The sequence below is a fragment of the Camelus dromedarius genome, chromosome 13, assembly GCF_036321535.1.
Source record: "Camelus dromedarius isolate mCamDro1 chromosome 13, mCamDro1.pat, whole genome shotgun sequence".
Classification (NCBI taxonomy): Eukaryota; Metazoa; Chordata; class Mammalia; order Artiodactyla; family Camelidae; genus Camelus; species Camelus dromedarius.
The window spans coordinates 28,809,601-28,831,000 of NC_087448.1; the positions used below are offsets into that span (position 1 = coordinate 28,809,601).

The 21,400-nt window shown below is 33.8% G+C and overlaps 1 protein-coding gene across 4 annotated transcripts in view; it reads right to left on the minus strand.

The window, feature by feature from the left end:
- The window catches only part of PIBF1 (progesterone immunomodulatory binding factor 1), a 171,044-nt gene that overhangs the window by 78,811 nt on the left and 70,833 nt on the right, over positions 1–21,400 (minus strand). The gene's annotated exons all lie outside the window — the stretch shown is intronic.

The window sequence follows — 21,400 nt, forward strand, 5'->3', positions numbered from 1 at the left end:
TGCTAAGTCCAGAGAACAGAATATACCAATTAAACTTCCTCTACTGCTCCCTTATTTTCATTCCTCCCATCCAAATAATTATTGCCTATCTATTATTATTATTATTATTTTGTAAGACACTTAAAATAAAAAATGGTAAGAGCAAGTGTCAGTTATATTGCTTAAAATGACTTAATTTCCATATATTTCACAGGTCTTCTTAAATCTATAGCATTGCTTCCAAACTTGCTATTTCATTCGAAGTCTAAATAATGTCAGATGGAGCAGAATGGCATGAAATACGCACATTAAACTACAAATTCTTGAGATAGTTGTAAAATAAATTTTTAAGTTAGTAAATGCATAAATTCAAATATTACAAAAAAACAAAATGAACACATTACAAAGACAAATATGTAACTATAAGCAGTCTATTACAACACAGATAAGAAACATTCTCTTCATTCCATAGGTATAACTAGTAATAAAAACATTTCCATTTAACATATAAAACACCACATATTATAAATTTGAAAATGCTTCAAGCTGACTATGTTCTAATGGAAAACAAAACAAAGACACATTAAACTTTCTCCAGGAGCTATTAGGAGCCCAGTATAATGCTAGATATGTTACTAAAGTTCATTTTTTTCAAATATTTATTGAGCTAGTCACCATGCTGGGTAAATATGCATCCAATGGTAGACGAAATATGTCTTTCCTTCTCTTTAAAGAACTTAATTTTCTGGGGAAGACAGGAAAATAAACATGAAAAATTCAATAGAAGATGTTAAGTGCTTCAATAAAGTAATCCCTAGGTTTATGATGGGAACATACAAAAAGAAGACCTAACCCAGTTTGTGTAGGTGTGTGTTGTCGTGTACGCAGCAGAAGGAGGTAGAAGGTGGGAAGTGATTTAAGGTGTAGAAACGAGAGGATGTTCAGGGCAGGGAGCAGAGAGCACAGACTCTTTTATTCATAGTATCTCATTTAATCCTTACAACAACTTTATTAGATATTTTGCAGATGAGGAAGCAGAGGCTCAGAGATGTAAAATAATTTCTTTAACAGGAAGAAGCTGCTGGTAAATTTCAGTGGGGTCTCAAATCCAGCTACATTTCACGCTTCAGTAATGATATTTCCACTATCACATAATATTCTTAACTGACATTTCTGAGGTCAGATAAACCTTCAAATGTGTCTTAAAGGTCATTTCACTCTTGTAAGTGACAATGACAAAGTATAATCAGAGAAGACAGGCATTAGATATTTGCTATAGGCTACGTCACTCTTGGTTTTCTTATCTTTGGTAAATGCATCTCACATTCAGAATGATGGAAGTTCCAGTCAATGCATATTGGAACATGTTACTTAATATATACCAATGCTTTAAGGTGAGTGTCAGCTTGTGTGTTTAACTTTTTGAAAGTCCAGGCATTAATTACATTTATATATATTTTATATATGTATAAAACTTCTTTCATTTAAAAAATACCTTTTGGGAGTGGGAAAGGATAAATCGGTAGTTCAAAATTTGCACCTCTTGGGGAGTGATGGAAATATTAGCTATCTTGATTGTGATGGTGGTTTCATAGGTGTATATATATCTATCAAAATTCATCAAATTGTACATCTGAAATATGCGTAGTTTACTGTACAGGAATTATACCACAACAAAGGTGTTAAAAAATTTAAAAAAAACTTTTGAGGGGGTGAGTATTATAGCTGAATGGTAGAGTGCATGCTTAGCATGCATGAGGTCCTGGGTTCAATCTCTAGTATCTCTATTAAGACCCTCAGTCATTCAGGGCCCTCTTCATTCTCCTCTGATGTCTTTCTCGTTATTAAGATCAGTTATCTGTCCAGCAAAGGTTTCTTCTGATTCTCTCCTCTCTGCCTTAAAACCTCTTTATACCCTTTTGATATGAACAAGCAAACTAATAATTTTTGTTGAGACATAATACACAGTCCACAAAGTTTGCCCTTTCAAAGCACACAGTTCACTTCTTATAGCTTGTAGTACTTTCACAAAGTTGTGAAACACTACTACCTAACAGCAAGACATTTCCATCATCCAAAAAAGAAACTCAGTATCCACGTAGCAGTCATTTCCTATTCCCTTATTTTTTCAGGCCCTGGCTACCACTAATCTACTTTTTGCCTCTATGGGTTTGCTCACTCTTGACATTTCATATAAACGGAATCATAATATGTGCTTTTTTTTTTTTTCATATGTTTTTCAAGGTTCATCCTTGTTGGAGAATGAATCAGTACTTCATTCCTTTTTATGGCTGAATAATATTCCATTGTTTGGATATACTACATTTTGTTCATCCATTCATTCATCAGTTGATGGACACTTTGATTGTTTTCACTTTGTGTTTACTATGGAGACTGCTGCTGTGAACATTTGGGTAGAAGCTTTTGTGTAAATGTTTTCATTCTCTTAGCCATATACCTCGGGAAAGAATAGCTAGGTCATATGGTCACTCTAGTTTCGGCTTTTTGAGGAACTGTCAAGCTGCTTTCCAATATGACTGCACTATCTGACAGTCTCACCAGCAATTATGAGGGGAAACTTCCTTACAACCTTATCAAAACGTATCATTGTCTCTTTGATTATAGTCCTCTTCATGAGTGTGAAGTAGTAAAAAATTATTTTACTCAAAAATCTATTAATTTAGTAATTTACTGACATGAAACTGTCCCTGTGTTCCCTAAGGTAAGTCATTTTATAAACATAAGTGTATAAAACATATGTGAAACCCACACCTATTTTGTGTGCTAAACTATGGGACACACTGGATCTCATTACTGAAATAAATTCTTCATAAGTCATTTGGAATGTGACATTTACCTTTAAAATAATTTGTTTTGAAAAGATTAAACTGCAATGTTTGCCTTTTTATGGATTCATGAATTACTGTGGGTAATTCTGAGCTCAATGCCAACTCCAAACAGGGAATTAAAGACTTAGCTTTCAGATTCCACCTGCTCTTCTTATTCATTATATGGCATTTGAAAGTTACTTTTAGCACTATTATTCTTCCCTTATATTAAAAAGTTAAGTAACAATAGTTACCTCCTAGAAATTTGAAGATGCTGAGTTTAATAAATTGACACTTGTATGAACCAAATGACAGTTCTAAAGGATTAATCTATTCTCATTTTGTTTAGACAGTAAAGGAAAATCTGCCTCAAATCATTATGCCTTCGTAATAATAGTTATTATTCAAATTTGTTAAGTTGAACTGTGAAAATGCTGAAGAAACAGAGCTGCAAACACAGGTCCTGAATGAGGAATAGATGATGACAAGAGCACAGCCTGACAGTTTCAGGTAACTTCCTCTTACTTGTTTTGCTAACATAACCTGTCACATTTTACTCTGTTGACTCAGACTTCTCATCTTATCCTCCTAATGTGAACATCTTATGTGCACTAAGTCAATATTATTCACATTAAACAAGTTTATGTTTGACATTCTTGTTCAGCATAGTAACCTTAAGAGGTTAAATTTCCTATAAAGTATAATCAGAATCTCTAACTACCCTCATCCCAGGCCCCTGATTTGACTAGATTAGATCTCTTGCTAACTAGGGTTTTAATTTTCGTAAGACTCACTCATAAATCACATACTACTTTAAAAATAGTAAGATAAAGTCCTAGAATGAACTGCTTGCAGTGAAGGAATATTTGTCACAACAGATTTTGGGGCTAGACTTCCAAGGAGAATTTCACCTGTTAAAAGGTGAAAATCAGCGATTAGCTAGGGAACTACAAAGACGCTAACCCATAAGATATGCTCTCTGGCCACAGGGATTTCAACTCCAAGCAGCATGGCATGTTCTGCAATGCTGGAATAACCGCAGGAGAGACATCAACATGGAATTCTGTTCTCAGAAATGGGAGAACTCGTTTGAACAAAAGCACTAGAGAAAACACTAAATAACAACAGATTTTCATAACAACATTTACATCAGCAGTCTTACATACATATTGTGGTGAGAGCTTTGGCATTATACTCTGATGTGTTAAGCCAAGCAATGTATGTTTATTCTTATCTCCATCAACAAGGTTGTCATTGAGTAAGAAAGTCAAAGACCTCTATTAGCCTTTTATTTATCTTAGTTTTTCATTCCAATGAGATTCAGCAATGGATCTTTGAAGTTCATCCACAAAATGCTCATGGCTCCCCCAATATTAAAACTGGATAAATGTATGTTTATTCTTATCTCCATCAACAAGGTTGTCATTGAGTAAGAAAGTCAAAGACCTCTATTAGCCTTTTATTTATCTTAGTTTTTCATTCCAATGAGATTCAGCAATGGATCTTTGAAGTTCATCCACAAAATGCTCATGGCTCCCCCAATATTAAAACTGGATATTTATTCTGAATCCAATTATCTAACCTCATTTCATAGATAGACATTCTCAGGCAAAATACCCCAGAAGTATTGTATTGAGTGGTAAGGTTCCTGTAATCATCCGGACTGAGAAGTGCTCCTTCCATTAAGAACTTGTGAGAGCTGGTTCAGTTTAGATGTAAGGCAGCGAGGCAGTGGAGGCAAGGCCTCTGTGTGCAGGAGGACAACTATCCGTAGATAAAGAGCACCGGAAGTAAACCCCCCACAAGGAAGACTGGTAAAAGAAGCTAAGGAAAGTAACAGGATTTCCAGTTACTGGCGAAGGTTCAGGGAAGGATTTTTAGTAATTAGGCATCAGGTAGATTAATGCGTAGAAAGTTCTCAAAGGTACATGGGAGCAGGCAGTCATGGCTGGTCCACTTCGTGTGAGGAGGATAATTTAATTTCTAAATTACACAAGCAAATGGGGCATAGGCGGCTGATAAACTTTCTACACATTAAAAAAAAAAAAAAAAAAAAAAAGATGGCTTTGAAACTGAGTTGGGCCCAGGACTCCAGATAGGGATATCCCTGTGGGAGACTGGAGTTGACAAGGGCAGAAATTGACATCTCTGATCAACTGAGAATCAGTCTTGCTGACAGAGGTGAGGTACCAATGGCATTTCACCTTGGTGTTTCAAATTCCTCCTTTTCCTTACTCTTTTAGTAAGGTCTCCCTGAGCTCATGTTCAACTCCCTTTGACTTACTCCTTTGGTTGAGCTGATAACTAATCACACCTTAACTATTCTTGTGCCTGCTATTTCTAATTCTCAGGAGATAAAACTCATTTTCATTCTTTTACAGAGAATTTTGGTTATGTTTCTAGACCTGTATCACGTGTATTACTGGCCCTGTACCACATGTCGAAAATACCTCTGGATGAGTCACTGAATGATAGTTAACCAACCCCTAAGAGCCACTTACTCCAAATAAGAATCGAGGGGAAAAAATCCCAAACCTGTTTGTTTGGATTTTCTGCTTCTACGACTGAGGAAATGCTAATCATCTTAGGTCAAAAATACTAAACCACTGATTTTTCAATTATCTCTAAAGATATTTTTCTTGCTCTCGACAGTTTATATGTATCTGTACATCTATATTTATAGATCTATTTCTAATAGTATATTAACTAGTATTCTGCCAATTACATAATTAAAGTATAATGAATATAAAGCACAAGGTACTTAATACTTTCTACAAAAGTATGTTTTGTATTCTCTTTAAAATTTGTTATTTTATATAGAACTAACTTTTCATTAACCAGAATATTTATTCCTCAACATCTAATTCATATAAAAATATTTCTTGTGCACCTAAGTGTGCTACGTACTATTACATACCAGTGAGCCACAGACAGAATCACTGCTCTTCAAGGAGCTCACAATGTAATGATGGCAGAAAGGCAAACAAACCTAAGGTGATATGCTAATAAGTTCCAATAATAATAACAATAATAAAGCAGAGTGAGGGAATAGAGAATGACAGAGATCTTAGTGGTGGTGTTATTTTATAGAGGTTGAGCAGGGAAGGCATCTCTCTATTAAGCTGGTATCTGAGCAAAGACAGGTACACCAGGGTTTAGTAAAACCTGTATTTCAGAACTAAACTAAGTGATTATTAAAAAAAAATTTATTGGCCGTGTACTATATTCCAGATTTATATAATAAAGTCTTTTGGATTTTAAAGAAGAGATACAATATCAAACATATGAAGGCAATAGAAGTCCTGCATACTGATTTGAAAATTGGTGCCTTAAACCAGTAGTTAAAATTACATACCCAACTATACTAATGGATTTACTAGAGAGTCTAATCTGTATGAATTGTAACTAGAAGAAAGAGGACTGAATTTTTAACAAATGCCTTGGTGATATCAAGATAAGTGCTACTATTTCACAGGACTGGGAAATAGATACTTACTTGAACAAACAATTCTGTCATTGTTTAAGAAATACTTTGAATTCATTTTTATTCTGAGGTAATTCATTTAAGTCACATGAAATGTCCTTTCATCATTTATAGGGTGTGTCTTTTTGAAAGTGGCTTTAAAATATTGTGTTGATTATACAAATAATATCTATTTATTATAGAATTTTAGAAAATACAGAAAATAGAAAACATCAATCATGATCATCATAAATGATCATGATAAATATCATAAGCTCATCATGATAATTGCTGTCTATATTTTCATATATTTCCTTCTGCACAAGTAAATATTTTCAAATTTTTATTTTTAATTCTGTAATTTATCAAATCCATTCTTAGGGTAAAACTTCAAATATTACAGGTAAAGATTAAGACCTTTCAATTTCATTTCTCCTTTCAGAGATAACCACTGCTATGTTTTCTGTGTATCTTCATAAAGGTTTTTCTTTTCTTTTCTTTTCTTTTTAAACAATAAATATGTATTATACACAGAAGGCTATATCAATCCCTTTTTCTTTTTTTAGAAAACGGCGTCATGTCAGATACTCTGTAATATATTTTAATGTAAGAATATGTTTTGGTATCTTTTCACATCTGTACACTTCATTCTTTCCATTTGCTACACACTAGATCACGATGTGGACATAATCATTTAATTAATTCCAAAATTCATTTATTTCATTCCAGACTGATGAACATTTGATTGTTTCCAATTTTTATTATACACGGTGCTTCAAAGACCATCCTAAACAATGCCTCTGGTTCACGAGTGAATGCTTCTCTAAGAAAGATCATCATGAAGTGGAATTGTTGAAGTCAAAGGATTTTAAAATTTAAGAGATACTCCCAGCTTCCCTCTCAAGTGGCAATATCAATTAACAATGATGCCAGAAGTGTATGAAATACGGTTCCTTCACATCCTCACCAGTATTTGATATTATCAAATATAGAAATAATAAAAATAAAATCATATGAGGATATTTACAGATATATAAAAAGAAAAGAAAAACACCCTGAAATGATATTACTGCAGGTAAAGCTATCTGAGAGATGGAGGGGTTGGAAAAAAAGTTATTTATATTACAAGGTTTGACATAAAAGTAATTTTAATACAGGCAACTCAAAATTTTTTGATATGGACAGTTTAAAACATGAAAACTTACATACTTTCCATTTAAATGAAATATTTTACTTCTCACAAAAAAGTGTTCATTTATTAGTCATGTAAGGGATGAAGCACTTATCACTACATCGTCAATGTCTAGTAAAGTAAGTCTCATTGGTTAGTTTTTTAATATCCTGAAAACACTTGAAAGCTCTCTGAATCCAGAAATAAGCGTTTCTGTTCAACCATACCCAATCTACAATTTCTGATATGTTACTTTAAAAAAGCAAGCAAACAAACCAACAATCCCCGCCAAACCCAAAACAAAACCCCACAAGTTTTATGTAGTTTTATATATTTCAGAAAATATCAAATTAATGCACATTTATATGCACATGTATTTATATAAATTAATATCATAACTTAGAATTGAATTTTGAAAGGCAGATTTGTGAAAGTATCTACAAGTATTTCTTTAAAAATAACTTTTCACATCATTACACCTTTAATATTTAAATATGATAGTTATATTCCTGAATTAGAACAATTTATGTATCAGTTGGAAAGGGGGGTAGATTAGAATCTCCCGTTATTCAGATTACACACCAACTTGCTATATTGTATGTAGTCTGCCCTCCTAGTAGGAAGTGTTTGTTTTCTAACGAAGAATTACTGTATGTAATGAGAGAAATTTACTGATAGCACTGTGTTTCCTGCATGAAAGTTGTGAAGGTAGAAAACAAATTTAGAACAATGAATATACATTAGAGAATAGATCTAAAATTGCTTTCTTTTCATTGACATTAAAATAGAAAATGGTATTTCAGAGACCTTACTTTTGTGCGTTATTGCTGCCTATTGTTCCCCCAACTGTTCTCTTACTTTTTTGTCATCTCAGTATTACAAAAATTTTAAATATATACCTAGATCCTGAATCAAAACTATTTTCAATGAAAATTAGATGAGCAATGACTGCAGTTTCAAGGTATACATACAAACCCATAGAGAAATAGAATTCTAGTAACTCTTATCTTCCCCTTTCAAGTGTGAAATTTTCTAAACTAAAAAGAAAGCAAGTAGAGAAAACTTAGAGACCAACCATCGGTGTCCCAACGATTACTACAGGACATGAGAAAGGAATTTAAAGGGCGTTTGGGTATTTGTCCAAATGTTTCTGCCATTTAGCTGATTTCGTCAACATGTCCACTTCTCAGCTGCAAGACTACATCTGTCATTTTTGGCTTACAAGCTAATTCTTAGATGAATGTGAGAGATCTTTTTTTTGCTGAGTTAAAAACGCTGAGTATGTTTAACAACTGTACCATGGATTTATAAGAATTTCAAGCATGCATTTAGAGTAATTCAATGCATCTATCATATCACGATCAAATAAAATATGTAATGTCATTAATAAACAATATGTAGTAATGTTTGGCCATTTATGAAGGCAAAAATGGGTACTGCAGGTATGTGAAGATGAAAGTACGTACTTAAGTGAAACAAACACAATGAAAGGAATGTTGTCTTAAAATAAATCAAAGCATGCATGAGATAAAATTAGAGTAAAATATTTTATAACAGTGTTTGAATGGGTAGCTGTTTTCTCTTTTGTGGCAACATGACAACAAACATTTAAAATTCACCTTGAATCATCCTCTGAACCAAGAGTATTTATTTTATCAGTGTATCACAGAACTCAAAACTATTTCATGCTGCTTTTAATAAAGGCTTCAAAGTGTTAGGCTACATTAAAGAAAAAAAGTTCAGAATATTATAAAACTGAATCAAAAAAAGTCATACATTTGCTGTATGTAATCTCCTCTCCATTTTGTTGTGCCTGTAAAAATGCTCTGAAGAAGTCTTAAAAGAAGTCTTTAAAAAAGGCACTTTGGGGGGATGTTTTTATGAAGAATAGCGTCAAGTATGAACTGTGACAGGATGGAGGGATAATTATGGTTTTGTCCCATTTTTCCATAAGGTACAGTTAAAAGAAAGAAAATCAACTTACTACAGCTAACACATAAAGTACTGTCTAAGGCAAAAAGGGATCTACAAGTCATTTATTTAGATCAACTTCCTATTAACAGGTAAAAACTATAAATCTTAACTTCTATAAACGTGTTTTGAAAATGGGCTAAAGGATTCCATGAGAACTCTAGGAAAATTCCTGAACAGGGATCTAGAATCCAGAGCTCTGGGTCTTCAAAACCATAGTTTTGTAGTAGACCATTAGCAAGACTTTTTGCTTCCCTAAGGGCAAGGATGACTCCGAAGCTTGATTGCATCTAGCCCAATCAGGGATGACCATCAGAACCACTTGGGGAACTTGTAAGAATTCTAGATGCATGGCTCCACCTTAGACCTCCTGAATCAAGATCTCTAGACTTGGAAATGCTGAGTTCTAGGTGGTTAGATGGGCAAATCTAAGTCAAATGTTCACAACAGTGCCCTGAACAATAAAAATACAGGTTATTCAAGTGCAAAAATCTTTTTTAATGTTTCTATGGATTCCTAGGATCTAATCCTATCACCCGATATATTCAAGCTCTTAATGAATCTTTATTGAATGAATAAATGGAGTCATATTAACCATTTTGGTATTACAAAATTGAAATTACTAAATAGGCTCAAGCCAGGATAGAAAGCACTAAAACATCACAGACTAATCTGATGTGGGACAGTCTTTTCTGAAGTATGACAAAACTAGTGAATTAAGACGATTTATTTCCAGGTTTAAGTGTCAGTGTAAGATAAAAACAAATTACAGGGAGTGAGGGAAAAAGAAACCAAAATGATTATAGGATAGGTATGAATGAGCTACAAGAAAGATTAAAGTGTCTAAAAATATAGTTTACCTAATGACTAAGGTGGTAGATGGAGACGTGACAGCATTCTAAAAACATTTTAAAAACAGAAACGCAAACAAGGAGCAAAGTTGGTGTGATATGATAATGTGATGTATCAAAGTTCTGTAATGAGTTAAAGCTGCTGCAAAATGTACACACAATTTCAAAAATGTAAGTGCAACTCACTAGCCTACCCACAAGGATGTCTATCATGGGGGCATGTAAAACAGAAATGAATTAGAAAAGCATAACATAATAATGAGAAGAACTAAATCACTCTGTTAGGTCTGCTTCCTTGTGGCTAAATTTCTCTCATTAGACTTAATGGACTAAATAACTACTTACTAGTTTTTCTATACAATATTACCTTGGGATTTTCAAACAGGTAGATATATAATGTAATATTATGCAAGCTAGCACACTCAACATATGTTATGAGCGTATTTTTATTTTCTACAGCTGTTGATCAAAAGAGAAAGCTTATAAAATTTCAGAAAATGGCTATATACCTAGGGATTTATTTAACCATCTATTTATGGCTATAAACACATCAGGATAAAGATTAGATAAGAAAGTACCTAACATAATCAAAGGAAAGAATTATTAATTGAATGAAAAAAATTTAACATTGTTAACATCTCACATAAGTACTCTGCAGAAGTGCTTTCTCTTCTTAAGTATTTTCTGGAACCTCTCATCTCTTCCAGCACTTTTCCTCTGCCCTTCCATCCCAGGAACTGTTTGTCGCCCTCCACCCTGCCCCACCTGCCACAGATGCAGGGAAAGTTGGCGCTTTTATTTTGGCTGCTGCCTCTTCCTTTTATCTCACTTGCTATTGTAATGGAGACTCAAAGCAGTGGGTTGTGAAGATGCTTGTGATCACAAGTGAGAGATGGCTAACATTTGTAAATCTCAAATTCCCAAACTTATCCCTTCCCACTCTCTTTCCCCGATAACCATGATTGTTTACTATGTCTGCGAGTCTGTTTCTGTTTTGTAGATGAGTTCATAGTGTTGTTTTTTTTTTTAGATTCAAGATTTACAAATGTTAGCCACTATATATAAGAATAGATTTTTTAAAAAAGTTTCTTCTGTATCACACAAGGAACTATGTTCAATATCTTGTAATAACCTTTAATGAAAAAATATGAAAACGAATATATGTACGTATATGCATGACTGGGACATTGTGCTGCGTACCAGAGATTGACACATTGCAACTGACTACTTCAATTAAAAAAAAAGTGAGAGATGAACTCTAAAGGATTTTACTGTTAGGAAACTTGAATTGGCATGGCTCCTGTCAGCATGCAAACAAAGGAAAGGAGGCAGACATTTTAGTGTCTTCTTTGCTGTCCATGTATGCATATATATATATATATATATTTTCACTTAATCACCTCTAAAACTCTAACACAGCGTTAAGGATTATTCTCCGTTTAGAGATTAAGAAACTGAGACTTAGAAAAGTTAGTAACTTGCCCAGTTAGTAACTCTCCCAAGTAAGCTGGAATTTGCACTCAGGCCTGCCTCAAATTTCTGGGCCCATGCACTAGAACATCCTATATCCAAGAGAGAAAAAAACTTTTTTAAATAAAAATACAGTATGTACAAAAAGATATACATAATCGCCAGCAACCCCCTGTTGGCAGGTAAGTACAGACAGACACAACTCAAGGAGGAAGACAGCAGACAAACATGACTGAAAGGCGACAGAAGAAGACAGAAACCAGCAGGGCTGTCCAGAAAAAGAAGAAAGCACACAGAGGCTCTCCTCAGGCCAAGTAAATCTGGGTTTAGGTCTGGGGTTTAAGGAGGTTCAGATCATTAAAGGTGTTATGGATGCCCTAGAAGAAAGTTTAGAGAGAAAAGTTATTTCCGTTGCTTTGGACAAAGTTGGCTCTGAGGCTTACCAATACCTATGATACGGGTGTAAATATAGATAAGGCCTTTCCATCAAAATTATCCTTGGGCAAAAAGGGTGTCATTTTTTATTTGAGTTTTTACAAAATTCTTCCCATGGCGTATTCTCTCAATAACTTTATTTTGAAATGTAAAATATTGTTCAGGGAAGACACATCGGCTTGCAAAGACCATCATCAATGCAAATTTTGATGCTGATACAGTTCTCTTGAAGGAATCAATAAATATGGAAGCAAAGTCATTTAACACACATAATTATTTCTGGGATGCAGCCTCACAACTACATTGACAATAGGGATTAAAGATTATCATAAAAAACATAATCAAGCATATTGTGAAGATCAAGAAGCACACACCAAAAGCAAAAATGGGAAAAAAAATTTTTTTTTGAATGGATACTTGTGGCTAAAGATAAAAATTCAGCAACAGGACCATTTAGGGATTCCAACAGTGAAAAAAGTGCCTCAAGGGATATTGAAGGTTCCTGTGATGAAACTGAAATACCCTTTTACATAATGTAATTTAAAATATTTACATACAATTAAATTAAGCAAGGATTCTGAAACCAGACTGTGTGGATCCACACCTGCGCCTTACTACCCGTGTGTCTCAGTTTGTATTCATAAAATGTAAATAATAGTAATCTCATCATGTTATGAGGATTAAATGAGTTAATATTAGTAAAATGCTTAAAATTCTGCTGGTACAATAAACACAAAGTATTTGTTGAATGAAATAATGAAATTAAATACTCAAGATTGCCAGAACTTTTTTCTTAAAAAAAAAAAAAAGGCCTGTCATGGGTAAAATGGTAGGTAACCTTGACCTACATGCTTTCCTGGCCAAGCAGTTCCATTTTCCACTCTGTCCTACATGTCTTATGTTCCATAGGAACCATAAGATGTGTTCTAATTACTTGAAATATAGGAATTTTGGAAGCATAGAGCTTGATTTTCTTTCCAGTTAGTAGAATGTAAATATCTTACCCTTACCAAGAAACAGAACTATGTGTTCAAAGTCAAATAATTGTTCATTTGCCCAGCTACAGAGATGCACTGGGCAGAGCATGCTGGTATCCAGGAAGCAATCTACAAATGGCACCCACCTCCTCAGATCTAGGAATGGTTGTGGAGGATATGGATAATGACCGCTGCTGCTTACGGGAGCTACTGAAAAGCTGGCAAAAATGCTTTAGATGCAGAGTCAGCAAACCTCTTCTGTAAAGGTTCAGGAGCAAAAATTTTAGGCTTTGTGGGCCATAAATTCTCAGTTACAACAACTCAACTGTGCAGTAGGAGTATGAAAGGAGGCACAGAGGGTGCATGAGCAAATGAGTGGAGCTGTGTTCCAATAACACTTTATTATGGGCACTATTATTTGACTTTCATATAATTTTCATATGTCATGACATATTCTTTTGATTTTTTCTAATAATTAAAGAATATAAAAGCTATTTTTAGCTTGCAGGCTGTACTAAAACAGATGGCGGGCTAGATTTGGTCTGCCTCTGATTTGAGTTGTCAACCTCTGATTTGAATTAAGAGAAGCTCTGGAACACGAGTGACAACATGCTAACCAAGTCCATGAACTGCTCTTACTGCTGCTTGGAATAAATGTATTCATATCTCTAAGACTATTATTTTTTCTACAGTGGTTGTTCCAAAAATTGCTGTCTTTTATTAAGACCCTCAGTCATTCAGGGCCCTCTTCATTCTCCTCTGATGTCTTTCTCATTACTAAGATCAGTTATCTTTTCAGTAAGTGTTTCTTCTGATTCCCTCCTGTCTACATTAAAACTGCTCTATACCCTCATTTTCTTTCTTTTCCTACATTCTTATCTCTGAAAATGTTCCTTTCTGGTTCGAAGGATTATAGTTCTCCACTTGACATCTTGATACCAAAACACTCTGACTTCCTCAATTATCACTTCTTGATTACATTCTCAAACTTTCCCCTTCATAGTGCCTCTCCTCTGCACACAAACATGCTTATCAGCTCTCCTGGGTCCTAGAAAAAGAAAAAAAGCTCAACTGTCACCTAACTCTGCCAGCCCCTTAAGCGAATGACTTTTCTTCCTATCCCATTTGTTTACAGTTGCTGCTTTTGCATCTTCACAATCTAACCTCTTGTAAGTTAGTCTTCACTCTCACAAGTCATCTGAAAATAGAGATCTTAAACTTTCAGTGATTTTTTTTGTCTGAACCTCTCATCTCTGCCATAAAACTACAGAAAGAGATTTGAATATTGACCACCCATTGGCTATATCTTTTTTAGTCACTTAAAAAAACAAAAAGACCAACTTTATTGGATATAATTCACATACACAAAATTCACCAATTTTAAAAGTACAGTAAGTCTATGAGTTTTGAAAAATGCTTATAGCCATGACCACAATCATAATACAGGACATTTCCATCAACCCTCACAAATTCTCTGTGCTACTTTGAAGTCAATGCCTTCATCCTACCTCTGGCTCTAGGCAACCAATGATCTGTGTCATTAGTTTTGCCTTCTTTAGAATGTCATATAAATGAAATCAAACAGTATGTAGCCTGTTGTATCTGCCTTCTTTCCCTCTACATAATTCTTTTTAAAAGATTCATTCCCCCAAGTTGTTGAGTACTTGGTTCCTTCTCCTTGCTGAGTAGTTTTTCATAGTATGACTATACCAAAATTTTTTATTCATCCACTGATGTATATTTGGGATGTTTTCAGTTTTGGACCAGTATGAATAAAGCTGCTATAAAATTTACATAAAGTTCTGAGTGGACACATATCTATTTCTCCTGGGTAAATAACCAGAAGTAGGATTGCTGAATCATATAGTAAGTGCATTTTTAACTTTATAAGAAACCACCAAACTGTTTTCCAAAGTGACTGTACCATTCTGCATTCATACCAGCGATATATAGACAATCCGGTTGATCCACAATCTTGCCCACATCTGTTGATGTCAGTGTTTTAAAATCTAGCCATTCTAGATTGCAGAATTCTGGTTGTAGTGGTACCTAATTGTGGTTTTAGTTTTCATTTTCCTGATGACTGATGAGGTTGAGCATCTCTTCCTCTGCTCATTGGTCCTTCGCATTCCTTCTTTCATGAAATGTCTATTCAAATTCTTGGCCTTCCCATCCCCCCAAATCGGCAAGTTTGTCTTCTTCTTAAATTGTAAGAAGAGTTCTGGACATAAGTCCTTTAAGAGATATATTTTTGGTAAATATCTTCTTGTCTTTCCCTTTCCCATCAGAAGAACAAAAATTTCTTATTCTGATGAAGTTCAGTTTAACAATTTTTTCTGTATGGTTCATGCCCTTTGTGTCCTCTTTATATACTCTTTGATTAACCAAGGTTAATAAGATTCTTCCCCTATTTTTTCCTAGTCTTCATTCTTCCATGAATGATTACAAATTTATATTTTGTGTGAAGTAAAGATTGAGGTCCAGTTTTTTCGCATGTGGATATCAAAATGTTTCAGCATGTTGCTGAAAAGACTATACTTCCTAACTGAATTATCCTGACACTTTCATTATTTTCTTAAAAATTGTTCTGGATATTCTGGGTCCTGTAAATGTCCATGTGAATTTTAGGTTAGCTGCTAATTTTCTACAAAACACTTGCTGAGTTCTTCATCATGATTGCACTAAACCTAATAATCACTTTGGGGACAATTTATACTTTAGCAACATTCAGTGTTCCAATCTATGAACATGATGTGTTTCTCCACTTATTTAGGTTTGTCTTATTTTTTCTCAGAAATGTTTACTAGTTTTTAATGTACAGGTCTTGTACTTGCTTGATTCTGTTAATTTTATCCCTAAGTACTTATCATTTTTGATGCTATTACAAATAGTATTTTAAAAACTTTTAATTTCCAATTTTCAACTGCTTATTGCTAGTATATAGAAATACAATTGAATTTTTTCATAATGATCCTGTATTCTGCAATTTTGCTAAAATCACTTATCAGTTTAATGGCTTGTTTGTTGATTTCAGCTATGACATTTAAAGAAAACAACCTCCTTCAGCTTTAATTTCCTCACTTAAAAAAACCAGAAGTTGTGAGAAATAATAAAAATTAATTAAAGGAAAAAAAACCTCTCAAAATATCTGGCACAGTATCTGACCCAGAGCAAGTATTTAGCACTTATTAAATCTCTTCCCACATTTCAGAGTCCTTAACTACATACAGGTTTCAACAATGTTAACATGTCCCAAATCTTTATCTTGTAGGCCTGATCTTTCTCCCAGGCTTGAGATCCTAATTCCCATTTATTTACCATATTTCTACATGTCAACGGTGCTCTAGAACTTCAAGAAAAAGTTCTAAATCAAAATCATAATCTTCATTCACCCATGAATCACTTCTGCACACTACTGCCATGTTAATTCTCTAAAGCGATTTTCATCATGTTACCCCTCATTGTTCACTGACGTGAATATAAGCTCTTTATTCTGACATTTCAGGCCTTCCAGAACAGGAAACTCTCTCTCCTACCTGCTTGTACACTCCAAATCAGTTGCCTGAATGATCTGTTGTTTCTTGACAATCCTTTAATTTTTTTTCCTCCTATATTTAGGAAGGTTAGTAAAGTTTTTGGAATGCCCTTCTCTCAGATCTGCGTATCAAAATTCATACTTCAAAGGCTTGTTTCATATACCACCTCCTCTACGAGGCCATTCCCCAGACTTGTTTAAAAGAGGGAGGGACATTCAGAGACCAGTACAGACTCCTTAAGATACAGAACATTTTGTTCTAAAACACAAATATGTATACACATTTATTCTTTCAGCTCTTTGGAAACAGAAATCATGTTTTAAATTTTTTTTCTTCTATATTATGAATAAAGGTTCAATGAATATTGAGTCAAATAATTTCTAGCCCACCAAAGGAAAAATTAGGAGGGAGATTTTAGCTCGTTATTATCTTATCATAGTCCACACTCCACCAAAGAGAAATCTGAGCACAACATACATATTTTTCTCCACATTCTCCTCTGAAACCATGGGGAGAGCTATGTTTCTCTTTTGCTTTTTGATGTTCACAGTCAAGTGCAGAGTTCATGATGTTGGCTCCCATTTAAAATAAAAGGAAATAAGGCAAGAAATGTTACATATCTGGAATTGAAACTTTTAGGTCCATCCACATACTATTAAAGAATTGAGGGAAGCAGAGAACATTTCATAGAATTGTACAATGGAGACTCAATTCCCATAGGGAAGAGGCAGTCATGGCAACCAATTTTCATTAGGTTTGGTTATAAAATGGTAAAGAAGATGAATTTAGCTATATGGAATTTTACTTTATATACAATTACATAGGTACAAATTTACACCATGGATCTGATGGTATCTGTAATTAAAAATTCCTAAAAGTGTCTATAAAATTAAATGATAATTTTTACACATAAAATTTCTAAAAAGAAATTCATAGTTTTATTTAAATGAACCCCAAGTATTACTATTGCTATAATTTTTATTGAAAACTTTTTAATTTAATACTGCTCTAGTGCTGCTATCATCAAATTTTTATATCTAGTTTAGGGAGGTTTAAACTTTAGCTATACCTTAGTACACTTTAATTTGGAAATGTAGTACTGCTTCAAATTTGTGGGATGAAAACTGGTACATAAGCCTGCAGAAAGGCTATTAGAGCTTACAATTTCTTATAAGCATAGTGCTTACTATTTAAAGGGACGATCAACAGTGATGGGCAAGGGGTAGTTTCTACAATGAAAGGGATTCTTGGCTACAGTGGATAACACATATAACTGTAGAGCAGCTGGCAACATGAAAATTGGCTAGCACATTGTTTTCCTCTAGAAGCATTCAGTTCACAGTTTGAATTTTCAAAAACTAAGAGACCAGCGCTTTCGTTAAAGAACCCAATTTATATTTTACAAGTGCTGTTACTTTGGGCACCAAACAACCCCCTATGTTTACTCTATACAAATGATTGAATTTCACAACACATATTTCTCATGTAAACATCTGTTGACTTATTTCTGGATCAAATGCACAGTTTAACCCATGGCAAAAGATGAGAAATGAATAAGAATAGACATGTCTTGTGGAACCAACATACAGAACATTCCATTCTCATAAATGACAGGCTATTAACCATATCTTGATTTTCCTGTAAACTACTTTAAAAAACTATTTCAAAGCTAACATTTCATTGACATTTACAGGTACACGAGTTCCTTTACAGGTTCACATATGGACAGTCTATTTGACTAGAGTGATCTGGGTGCACTCTTGCCTGGAGGCTGGGAGATGTATTCTTTTGGGTATTTTCCATCTCTGTAATTTTGAACAAAAAGAATTTTAGAAATGATAGGCATCATTACATTTGGAGTATCTATGCATATTCTAGCTAACAGAAATTCACATTTGGGGTCCCAGCAAATTAAAAGAAAACATCTGAATTCTAATGATATGTGGATGTTAGTTAAATTTTGCTGTGTAATGATGCATTAACTCATTTTCTACTTTTAACAAATATAATAGACTGTTCATTTGTAAAATGAAAACACATTGTCTTTAAGTTAAAAAAAAACACATCCATTTAAAAAACACATGGATGTATTTTTCAAAACTCACAAAGATGCAAGGGAAATCCCAATAGTATTAACTACTAATAATTAAAAAAAAAATAGCAAGTTGAGGAAAGGGACCACCTCCTTCCAAGAGCTTTGTCAAGGTTATCCATCTGCATGAAACAGTTTTACCAGATCTAGTCAGAGACTGCTCCTAACCCTTTATCTTTGTTATGCTGAGAAGAGAACACAGACACATTTGACTTTTAAAAGTCAACTAACTGGATGATGAGAATAAATAATAATAGTTAACATTTACTGAGAACTTAAAATTGTATAATAAATATTTAATATCTATGAAGCATAGAATTATATAATATATTGCATATGCTTCTTCATTTACAGTAAAATGGATAAAAGGGAATTGAGACTATCTTCACATCTGGTTACAATGATTTCTGGAATTTCTTCATATCTAGTAACAATGATTTCAACAGAAGGAGAAACTAAATGATCACATATCTGGCACATACCATCGAAATAAACAGGTCACATACACATTTATTGAAACCAGGAAGGGCTAAAAGTTTGCTGAATGAAAAAAGCAAGTAGAACAAAAATAAAACATGAAAAAGTCATCATGTTATTATGCATTCAAGATCTTATTATTCAATCTTAAATACAGTAAACCAAAATTTAATTGCTATATAGAAAAAAGACAAATGGTCTAAAGTTAATATGGCTTAGCTTAAAGCTAGACTTTTACATTGTGTCTGTTAAAAATGTCCAACTGTTTCATTAACCCTTAATGTCACAGCCATGATGTTCTTTAAAAAAGTCATTAAAAGTCAAGTAAAATGACTTTCAATTCATAATAAATATATATCATACCTCATATGGTACCCAGCCTAGAATCTCTAAGGTGCCATTTGTTCAAGAGCTAGTAATTTGCTGTCACGCTAGTAGGTTGAAACAATAATTCAACTTTATAGAATTTTAATAACTCCTAAAATTCACTGATACCTTAAAAAGTTCTGGTTGGATAATTTAAAAATAAAATGTCACTTCTATTGGAGGATTTGAATAAAATTAATTTAATTGACTTAAAAGGCATATGTAGCGGGTTGACTGGTGGCCCCTCCCCAAAATGTATGTCCGTTTTCTAATACCTAGGACCTGCAAATATTACCTTATATGGAAAAAGGGGTTTTGCAGATGTGATTAAGTTAAATATCTCGAGAAGAGCCTGTTCTGGGTTACTTGGGTGGGTCCTAAATGCAATCACATGATCGTTATAAAAGACATACAGAGGAGAAGGTGATGTGAAGACAGAGGCAGAGCCTGGAGTGAGGTAGCCATAAGCCAAGGAAGGTACGGGACACGTGGAGACCCAGAAGATGGAAGGAGCAAGGAAAGGATTGCTCCCAGAGCTGGTGGAGGGTGTACGGCCCTGAAGATACCTTGGTTTCAGACTTCCGGCCACCAGACTGTGAGAGAGTAAATTTCTGTTCTTTTAAGAGTTTGTTCTTCACCAAATGTGTGGTGATTTATAATGGCAACCACAGGAAACTGATACAGTATCATTGTGAATTTTGGTGTTGTTTAAAGGACAAGTCATATAACCTCTTTAGGTTTTTTTCCTCATTTGCTAACTGAACGAATGTTTTCAATGATCTCTAAGTTTTTCCCAACTCTAAATTTTTGGGAATCTTTAAAGTGTTAAAAATAATAAGGCACAGTGTAAACATCATTATCCTAAAAATTAAGAATATTAAAATACTAACAATGGACAGGTTGGTCAACTGAAATCTGGCAGACGATTCATCGGATTCAAAGGATCACACAGATTTACATATGGTGATTATTAAATACCTATCAAGGGTTGGCAATGTCAAATTCTCCATAAAGTCATTAGTTTTTACAAACATTCATGTAGCACCAGTCATATGCCCAGAAATATGTCAGGCTCCATACATTATAAATGGTTTATAGAAACTACTACCTATTATGTGGGCATAAAAAAGTTAATACATAGAAAAACACTTAAATAGTGCTAGGCATAAGAGATCAATAAATGGTAACATTTTTTTTATCAGGAATAAATCTTATTTTTTCTTCTTTTAAGTATCTTCTATCAATAAAAAGGATCCTCAAACTACAACTCTTTTAGGTAATATTAAGAGAGTTTATGCAGTAACTAATTTTTTAAAAGCTTAACTATCTGATTTTTATTCAATGGCAACCTTTTTTTCATTCCTCTAAAACATACACTTCCAATCAATCCTGTTTCCTTCTTACTGAAAGAACTTTTCATAATGACTGCAGTACTGAAGTATAATTTAGAAGCAGTCTCTAAAACTGGAAGTAACGTTCATCTAAATATGCCTGCCAAGTTTAAAAATGTATTAGGAGTTAAATTGAAACATGTTGAAAATGACTCATTGTGGACCAGAATATACACTGTAGGAAATAAGAGCTCATTTACAAGTGGGAGAAATACACTCACACTTCATCTGTGGTAATTCTCTGGACTTTCCTTCCAGTAAACATCATATTTTAAAATAATTGTGGAAAATATCTTACTTTCAACTGAAGTTTTTATGAGTTGATTTAGTCAGCTGACGTTCCAATTTTTTACACATCTTTTTTTGGATGTGGATATATTTACCAAATGTAAA